This window comes from Pavona decussata, unplaced genomic scaffold (assembly GCF_977016875.1).
Source record: "Pavona decussata unplaced genomic scaffold, jaPavDecu1.1 SCAFFOLD_262, whole genome shotgun sequence".
Classification (NCBI taxonomy): Eukaryota; Metazoa; Cnidaria; class Anthozoa; order Scleractinia; family Agariciidae; genus Pavona; species Pavona decussata.
In genome coordinates, this window is record NW_028145665.1 from 682,501 (window position 1) to 692,500 (window position 10,000).

Consider the following 10,000-nt stretch of genomic DNA (forward strand, 5'->3'; position numbering starts at 1 on the left):
ATAAGTTCTATCTTTATTTTCTTTTCTTTACAAAAGGAAGGGTGTAACATCACGTGATAGTTGTTATCCAATAGGATGCCAGATTTAACATGTGCTCCTGCCATCTTGTACAGGAGTTCTTAAGTGATCCGTCTCATGGATTAAAATATCACTTGTTACGTTTAGAAGAACTCTGTTTGTTGCTGTACAAAGCCACAACGTTACAGAAACAAAAACAAACAACGGCTCCTTTAGGAGCCACCAACCCTACAAAAGTCAATGACCAACACATCTATTATATAGAGGTTACATAAAAACTTCCTACCATACAGTAATTATACTGGAATACGGAGTCCAAAAAAGAAAATCCATTGTCTACATCATAATATGCTTAGCGACCTGGCAAATTCTTAAACGTACTTTAACCAAGATGGCGGTTAGGCTCAATTTCCGCCGCTCCCTCGGGTCTGGCTTTCCTCCCCGAGAACAGACAGCTGGACGCGTAAATAACCAACCTTCTCTGTGACATCATTTGAAATTTTAATTTATGCGTTCTCAGATGTCAACGGAAGTGAAATCGGACTCGAAAGTACATGTCAATTTTGCACGAAAAATGCAATCGGGACAGATTGTTGCGAAAACTTTTCCCATTGCGAATTTACTTCTACTACAGTCGAATGGAAGACGGATGTGCTAGTGCTAGCAGTGAAACACCTACTAAAATCAATTCTACTTCTGGCTCTCTTTTGTGGTTGCGAGCAAAGGGATCCTCCGAAGAAAACCTGTTTAAGTGGAAAAGTGTCAGATTTGCGAGCAAGGATTTGCGACATCTTGGACATTCCTCTTTCCAGTATAGATCCGGAAAGTTTTGTTTGCAACGAGCGCTGTTATTGCGAAGTTAAGCGTTACGAAAAAATCCACGAAGAAATAAAAACACTTCATCTTTCCTTAAATGAAAAATTTGCTTGCAGAGCTAGGCCAAAACGTGGTTTGCCATCGGACGTTTCAATTTCTCCTGGTGTCGTAGCGCATCAAAACCTCTTCGTAACGAGACCTCTCAAGCAAGGTCAAAGGTTGCCAAGAGCTTAACAGTTATTATTTTTTATTTATTTTGCCTCAACCAAGCCCCGTGGAAGTTTCTCTGATTTCTGCTATGCCAGTGATTCTTCGTCTGCCGTTAGAACGGACGCATCGAAGCGATCAAGAATGCAGTGGAAATATTTGTAATGTACAGGTGAGAAATGTTAAATGTGTGATCATGTAGAATTGTGCAAATCTTCATTGAACAGTTTGAACACGCAATATTTTTTTTAAAGTTTCAGGCAGTCGTAACTTATGAGTCAGGGAAAAAAGTCAGAGATTTGCCCAAAGATCTGCATCGCCTCGGAAAGGCTTTGGCGAGGGGGAGTAATTTTAAAGCTCTTGCTGACGCAGCGATGGAGTGCCCAGGACTCAAAGAAGCCATAGAAGACCACATTTGTTCCGATGTTTCAAAAGAATGTAAGAACCTCTGCTCCAAAGGAAACCCTTCTATACTTTGAACGGCGTCGAAGGAAAACATCATGAATTTTTCCTGGCACGCAGTCGAGGAAGAGATCAAAGAGAGGGCGGCATTTTTCCATAGTCTTCTTTTGGCGTCGGCAGACCCAAAGGCAACAAACAGAGATCCAACACAAGATAACGAAAGAAGTCCTGGAATTTGTACCGCAGCAGCTGTCCTACTGAAAAATCGCGGCAAGGCCAGAAGCTTAGTCCCATATATCATCAGTACCATTCTCAAAGTTGGGAGGACTTCCAAAAAGGTAAATAGACTAAACCTGTTTTTTGTTTTTTATGCGTAGCAAGTGTTTCGCACCGCAGGTTTAGCGTGCTACTCGCTTTTAAAGATACACCAGGAAAATAATGTCCATAGGATTAACCAGTTGTTTTGAACTAGTTTAATGCCCAATTTCCACTTTGCACAAGCTAGCTAGTCAACTGAAAGTAAATGATACATGTCAGCTGACCAACTATCATTCTTAAAAAATCAGTTCTACCCCAAAAACGAAACTTCAACAGCAAACTTTCTCTATAATATTGTTCATATACTTACAATTCTGTAAGGCGTAATCCCGCTTAAGACAGGTTATTTTTCTATTTGTAAAAGTCACGAACATGCTGTTTTCAATAACAGGATTTTTTCTCTCTCTCTTCGGTTGATTGTTTCATCACGCTAGTCCACAAGTGAGCTATAATATGATTTTCTATTAAAATATGATAAAAATGGCGGGAATCTCGCCTGACAGGTCTTATCGCACACTAAGAAAAACAATAAAAAAAGGCTAAAATTATATACAGCTGTCAACGAAGTGCAGAACAGTAAGTACGACTTAAATGCGAGTTCTGTTGTGTTGTGCTCTACTTTCAATAAATACCTGTACCTGTATTCCCTGTTTAGCGATAGCTTAACCTAATAATGGACCAAGGTGAAAGGGGTGGGGAATCTCACATAGAAATATAAGAGTTTTACTCAGCCCAACCCAAACTGAAAATGAACTTGTAAAGCTGAGTTTACAATTCTTTTTAACTTAGGCTCTTATCAGACTCAACAAGTTTGGAATCACCATGTCACCGAAGAGCATGAGCAAAGCCTTGGATATGCTTGGGGCCGACTTTGATTTATCTCTTAAAGACTGGAGACAAACCATTTCCGAGTACCTCTCTAAGAAAAATCAAAATGAACAGGAAAGAGGAGAGTTGGAGGCAGAAAGGAGGAGCTCAGCCAATTAATGGTGGCAGGGGAAGCTGTTGCCGAACAACTGGAAGCAGTGGAGTTATCTCTATAAACTTTAGTCCATGGTGCCCAACAACTAGGAAAAATCCGACGTAGCAGTTTTAATGTAGTCTTATATAACATTGATCTTAAAGTGTTGGCTTCAGACATGACATCAGACGACCAAAATAAAGACTACCATTGGTGTAACCACAATGCCTACCTGGATCGGGTCAATCCTCAGCACATGTCAGATGAGGCACCTATTGCAGACCTGGAGGGGTCCCAAATAGCACTTTTCTACCTGGTCTAGATGACCAGGATTCCCTTCTTACTGACTTCACTATCCTAGTCAGGAGAGTTTTGGTAGCGCATCTCCTTGCCTTTGAGGTATTCAAGGATGTTGTTCCTCTTCATATCAAGCACAAATACTCGGATGAGTTGGAGAAAAAAACTGAAACAGTATGTCTTTTATTTTTGAATGCCACTTGTGTTACAGTAGTGATATACTGATATAGGCTTTTCCCCTTTTCCTTCCAATAGCCTTTCTTGTCTCCTAGTAGACTAAGTAAACATTTAATCAGCCACACAATAAGTATGGAGACTTGGATTTGATGCTTTGGTTGTTGTTGGACAATCCGGGGAAGGGGTACTGCATATATAAGCTATTATGTTGCTTTTAAGGGTATGGGTTTTGAGCCTGTTTGTTCTGAAACAGGGTACAGATTTGAACTACTTTGAAAGTCTGAAATAGGTATGAATTCCAGATAACAGATCTACAAACAATTTTGTTTTAGAGGCCAGTGCTGAAAAACAGTCATGGAAAATTCATATTTTGGTCTTAAATTAGGCTTGATTACCAGCCGCTGTTCAGCCAGACCCGAGGGAGTGGCAGAAATCAAGCCTAGTCTTAAATAGGGTCAGTATTTGGATAACTGAGAAGCACATCCCACCCAAAATTACAAGAAGTAACACCCCCCCTTACAATGGGATCATATATCAAAGCTATTATATTTTGTTTTGAATTATTGATAGGTTAACCTTGGGATCATTTTTAAACATGAAAATCTTGGTGAAGAGATGATTGACATTGTGCGGGAGCTTCATGAAATAGTGCCTGTTGCTGGTCCAGATGATGGTGAGGTGTTTGATCGAGTCCCTGTGGTTAGCGACCAGAAGACCATGAAGAGAGTGGTGGAAGCACAGTTCTCTGTTCGCAATGCATACACCAAAACACAACGATTAGAAGGTTTATTCTTTCAGCTGGCTGACTGGCATCATGAACCAAATTTCTTTGTGTAAGTTTTTCTTTATACAATAGTCAATATAGTGTACACATAGCTATGTATTTTGATTATTTGCATTTTCAAGTTGCAGTGGTTAAACAAAACAAGCAGCATTTTGATCAACTGGCCCTTGTCAATCTGGTACTGCTACTCACTGAATAAAGAGTTGTCATTGTTTTGTCTCCACTTTTCTGGCAATTTATCCCGCTCTTAAATTGGCAGATCAGTACCTTGAGCATGCTTAAAGTGGTAAATATAGGATTGGAAAGAGTTCAGAACTGAGTTAACCCTCAAGCATGTCACAAGTTCTGATCAACTTTTTAATCCCCTTCATGCAGTTGCATTGCATCATGTTGGATTAGTAGCATTCTCCTGTTGCTTGATATATAAAAAAAAAATAAGTACCATATTTACACTTCAGGCAATCAAAAATGGTACATCAAACCTACTAGTGGTGGGGTGAAAACAGAATCACCAATCAGACAACCACCTGGATAAATTCCAAATTTGGAACCCAGTTCTGAGCTCTATCCCTGACAATGTAAATGCCTATTTTTCATAGTAATATATTAATTGTGCAGTTCCATAAAATATCCAACACCCACCCCCCTTACAACGGGGAGTTCACCTCTGAGCTTTTTTTTTCCATTCAGGAAATTTAAGCTTCATACTTTTCTTTTCAGTTTCTGTTCGTTTAGACCTTCGCAATCAGATTACCATACCTCCAATTATTTTTTGTTCTGTATAATTATTATAAACATTCAATCAAAGTAATGAATACTTTATTTTTCCTTTTTTCAGTTGATTTTTTCTCGATACTATAATGGTTCCTCAGCTACTGATAAAACATCACTATTTGCATTGAGAAACCTTGTAAATGGGCGTGATGTGGTAAGCAATGCACAGCACAAACCTGCCCCCTGTAAGAGATTTTTCAATCTGGTCCTGGATGCCAGCATCATCGCTGCAGCCCTCAAGTTCTTTGGGATGGAACCTACTGATGACAAGCCCACTGCACATGGCTTCAGTGATGAACTTGCCACTGGAATTCGGGTAGTGCGTCAGCAATATTTTCATAGAGTGATCAAGGAATTCATACAGATGTATGTGGTGGATGGAACACTCTATGAAAACCGCTTCCAGAACATCCAAGCCCTGCAACAATGGGAGACAGCGCAGAACAACCAGCCTTCGCTTCCTAGTGTCAGGTACCCATGCCGGTTCCCAGGGTGCACAAATTCATTTAAATATGATGGGGTCCACAGAATGAGGCATGAACTGACTCATAATCCCCCATCCACCATACCTCAAGAGCCAGTTCTTATCAACACAGTCCCAGATCCAACTGACCAGAATCCCAATCCTAAAGATGGAATTAATGATTACCACTGTGGTTTCATGAATATGGCACTACTGTTGAGAAATTTCCTGGATGCCATCAAAGAGGGTGATGGTGAACGAATAATTCGATGTATTAAGATGTTTCTCTTGCATTTTAAGCAGGATGGCAGTGGAAGCACAAAGTATGCACTGGAAGCATTGTTTCACCTTTTTCAATTATTTGCTTTACTCAGCCCACGAGAGGCAGAGAGGCTGAAATGGAACAGAACTGTCAATAACAAGGGTTCTCCTGGTTGCAATGTGGCCATGGACCTAGCCCTTGAACATGACAACCACCTATTTAAGATATAATAAGGGGTTTGGGAGCAAACATTAGTGAAACTAGAGTTCGGCGCATTTGTAGAGCTTTCTTCATCCTAAGAACATTCCTTGAAAAAGTAGACCAAGAAATGAAAGTGAAGAAGATCTCAGGGTAACATACCAAGAAATCAGTGAAACAAGGTTTCAAGAAATTAGTTCAAGCCCTTCATGAACAATGTTTTTAAAAAACAGCCTTAACCTGTGAGCCGGTCATCCTTCCCAGATTGCCCAAGAGATTACTTGCAGCTGTTGGATCCAAAAGGCTTATTCTCTTGGATAAATGAACACAAACGAAATGTTAAACTTGGCAAACGACCTCGTTGACTTCACTGTAATCCCATTTTGTAGCCATAATATGCATGTTAGACCAGTACGGTCAAAAGTCAAGTCCACACTTGGGAGGAAAGCCAGACCTAAGGGAGCGGTGGAAGTCAAGCCTAAATGTTTCACTACTCAAATCTTTTTTCAGCACGTTGGTTGTATGTTGACATTGTTGGTGTGCATTTATTTAAGCCAATAAAAAGTAGGCATAGAAGTAGATGTAAATAACGCTGGCGAGCATGGATAATGGAAATTTCCCATAAGCAAACTGAGTGGGTGTTTTTCTCAATTAATTTATTGTGAAGTTCTGTTGAAATGTAAATCAAAATCTGATTATGATGGCCTGGTAAGTTTTCAATAACTGATGCAAAAATTTGAAAAGCATACAAAAATAAGTGGAAGGAATATTGTATTGATGTTTTGGACTAAAACAACTATACAGAATTGGAAGGGAAAAGATAATTAACTATTTCCAGAAAAACTGATTTATAACTTCTTTGAAATGGAATTAAACAATTGCCAATGGTCAAGAATCATTTTGTAGTATTCTATTTACATATTTACAAACTCACGCTAGGTCAAGTGATCTTACATACACTGTACACTGTAGTTATATTTACAGAGACCTTGGGTTATTTACTAATTAGTATATTCTCAGCTCCGACTATTGCATTTCTAGCTCTCTAATTGGCTCAAAAACTCCGACTATGAGCCATTAGTCGGAGTTTTACCAAATATGGAAAATAGTGCGCCAAGTTAAAAAATTTTCCGAACGAAGTTTTTAACTTCAGCTCTCCATAATGACTGATACTGGCAGGTTTCAGGAGCTGTCTTCCACTAAACTTCAAGAGATACTAGACAATGCTGTTCCAGAAAAAACGAAGAAAGCCACAAAGTTAAGCATGAACATATTTAATGGTACGTATCTGCGAGTTTTACTCAAAAACTAGCAACAATTGTTTACGTTCACTGTCGATATTTTGATAATTTTATAACTGCGTGACAACGACAAAAATTCTCACCTTGTTATTTACAGAATGGCTGTCAAGTACTGTTGCCTCAAAATTTTCGAAACGAATTGAAGACATGTCCAAAGAGGAGCTAAAAAAATCTACACCTCCGCAAGGAAGAAAGACGGCACGTATTACAAAAACACATCCATGAAGTCCGTTCGAGCCGCCATAGATCGCTTTCTTCGCTTGCCACCAAACAACAAGTCTTTTTCTATCATCTCCGACGCTGTGTTACCGAAGGCAATAAAATTTTTGATGCCTTTGTAAAGGATCTCAGAAAGACGGGTAAAATAGCTGGAATTGTCCACAAGAAAGCAGTGTCAAAAGATCAAATCCAGAGGCTCTTTGAAAGCGGCGAACTTGGGCCGGCCGACAGTCAAAATCCAGCGCAACTGCAGAGAACGGCGTGGTTTTATCACACTTTTCTTCGGACGGCGAGGAAGAGAAAATCTGCGGCAGTTGAACCCTGGAATGCTCTCCCTAAGAACAACGCCACAAGGTGTCGAGTATTTTGAGTTAATGATTGCCCATCCATAGAACAGCAGAAGAAGATGTCACACGTTCTCAGTGATTTTGTCTCAGCCGGAGCCTCTGAAGCTTCGCCATGCACTGGTATCTCTGCGGCTGAGAAAGAAAACGAATGCCATGGCCAGCAAGAACGGCAACCTCAAAGTGAAGGGACAGTTTCAGTCCAAAATCAGTTCGTAAATACCGAGGTTCGGCAAAGCGAGCGAAGAAGCTTTCCGCAGGTTTTCTTCAACTGCAATGTCCAAGTTCACAGCTATTACGGAGGCGGAGAATTAGGAAAATCTTCCTGAACTTTGAACACTATTTAACCACTTGAAAGCTTCCAAAGCCGTCTTTTTTCCTTGCATTTGAACGGTTGAATATTTCAAGGTTGATTTTCGTTAACAGTTGACCACAGTTTGTCGTTTATGTAGCTGTCAAATTTCATTCAGCTCATCCAGTGATGTAATAATCAGGTGACCACGGCGCGCGTGTGACCCGAAGTTGTAGATATTGTAGAGTTGTATGTATGCTCTTTTGACCGCTTTGTAAAATTGTTGAAATAAAAATCGGCGAAAAACACCTGATTTGATAATATACTAAAACAATTATTCCATTCGACCTTGTTGGATATGAAGTGATCATAACCAACTCGCGGTTATTTATCACTTCATATCCAACGCGGTCTCATGGAATAATTGTTATATAGTGCAACTAACTTTACCATGCCTGTATGGATTAGTCTGAGTCAGGTCACACTACTTATTTAACAAAATTCACCCACCATAATGACAATTCTGATGAAGGTACCGTAACATAAGTTTTAAGATTTTTAGGGAAAAATCGGGTTCATGTAAGTGGTTGGGTGAGAATACAAATTAAATGTTTTCTTTCATAATGTTCTGACTCAGGATAACAACTAACACAGGCCTAAGTAAATATTTTGCTTACTCTATCTCAGAGTCAGATACTCCATTGTGCAGCACATCCTTAATGATCGAAAAAAAATTCCTCTGGGATACCAGCTAGCACAGAGTCTGCAATGTCAAAAGCAAAAATGTCCTCTGAAAGGTATCCTCTACCTCTTCCTCAAGTTCACTGACAACTAAATCACCACATACTTGGGCTAAACAAAATAAAAGCTCCACTGCCACACTTGAATGCCAAATGTCAACATACTTGAACACATCTGCAACCGGGAAAATCTTGTCACAGTGTTCCACGATTTGTGGTATTTCTGTATCTCCAATTCCACCATAAAATTTTGAAGGTGCAAACATTGGCAAATTCAGTTTCCTTGCTTCGCGCAGATTTTGTTCCTTAAGTGCTGCCTTTAAATAAATCAACTTTTCCTGCAAACTTGCTATCTGTGTCTTGCTCACTGCTCTTGAAACATATTGTTCAGTTGTTTCCTGAACTTCTGATGACTGAAGACCAAAAATGACAAAGTTGCATGAATTTCCTTGGCACTTGCATTCGTTTTGGCAGATGTCGCAGCATTGGTGCAAGTGCTCATTAGCTGGCAAATTGAAATCTTCATCAAAGTTTTCTAGAAGCATTTTTCGCCTGCATCTTGACGAGTCCTTTGCATAGCTTTTGATTTCTTCTGAGCAGTGTTTCATCATCAAGCTGGAGTAGAACATAACTGCTCTACATTGTTCTCCGCTGTTTCTACCAGCTCTCTCACTCTCCTGAAGGTAGGTCTCAAGGTTGTATGACGGTCCATAATGGATAACAACCTCGACATCTTTGCAGTCAATGCCCATGCCATATGCGATGGTTGCTATAAGCACACAAACTGAGCTCTCCAGAATTCCCATTGAATAAAGAATGTGCTATCTGTTTAAAGTATCAATTCGGCTATGAAACATTTCCACAATTCTTTTCTTTGGATCCACGGAATAGTCAACATACATGTCACTTCCAAGTTCTGACTGAAAAAATCCGTAAAGAAAAGTTGTCACTTTAATTGTTTGACAATAAATAATGGTGCGAGGGTAATTGTCTTTCTGTTCCTTACGGTCTTTCAGCATTGAATGAAAGGTTTTGGAAGGATCAGGTGTGACAACTTTAACTGCATAACTAATGTTCTGCCTGTCTGGGCTTTCTATGAACAAAGATGGCTTCTTCATTTCTAGTGACCACATTATCCTCAGTCTGGTCGATGTGGTAGCCGTTGCAGTCAGAGCTATCAATGGCATTTGCCTATTATCGAACGTATCTCATTGATTCGGCCAAACCATTTCCTGAATGCCAACTCCCCTTTCTTCACTGCATAACCCCTTAAAATAAAACACAAGCCGTCAAATTGTATACAGGAAATTAAACTGAATACCAGTCACCGCTATTATGAAACAGACAGAGATTGACATGAGCTCAATCCGTATCAAGGCGAGAACTTGCACAAATAAAATGTTTCAGGCTTGCTAATATTCCTTCTT

General features: G+C 39.7%; 3 pseudogenes across 1 annotated transcript; 2 read left to right on the forward strand and 1 right to left on the reverse strand.

Annotated features, from left to right (window-relative positions):
• Nucleotides 1-21, forward strand: part of LOC146456010 (uncharacterized) — a 763-nt pseudogene extending 742 nt beyond the window's left edge.
• Nucleotides 22-1,161: 1,140 nt separating this feature from the next.
• Nucleotides 1,162-6,365, forward strand: LOC146456011 (uncharacterized; annotated as a pseudogene). Its single transcript, XR_014858896.1, has 4 exons — nucleotides 1,162-1,781; nucleotides 2,551-3,193; nucleotides 3,767-4,033; nucleotides 4,819-6,365. The product of XR_014858896.1 is annotated as an uncharacterized LOC146456011 (transcript).
• A 2,184-nt stretch (nucleotides 6,366-8,549) lies between these two features.
• LOC146456012 (uncharacterized) overlaps nucleotides 8,550-10,000 on the reverse strand; it is a 2,031-nt pseudogene continuing 580 nt past the window's right edge.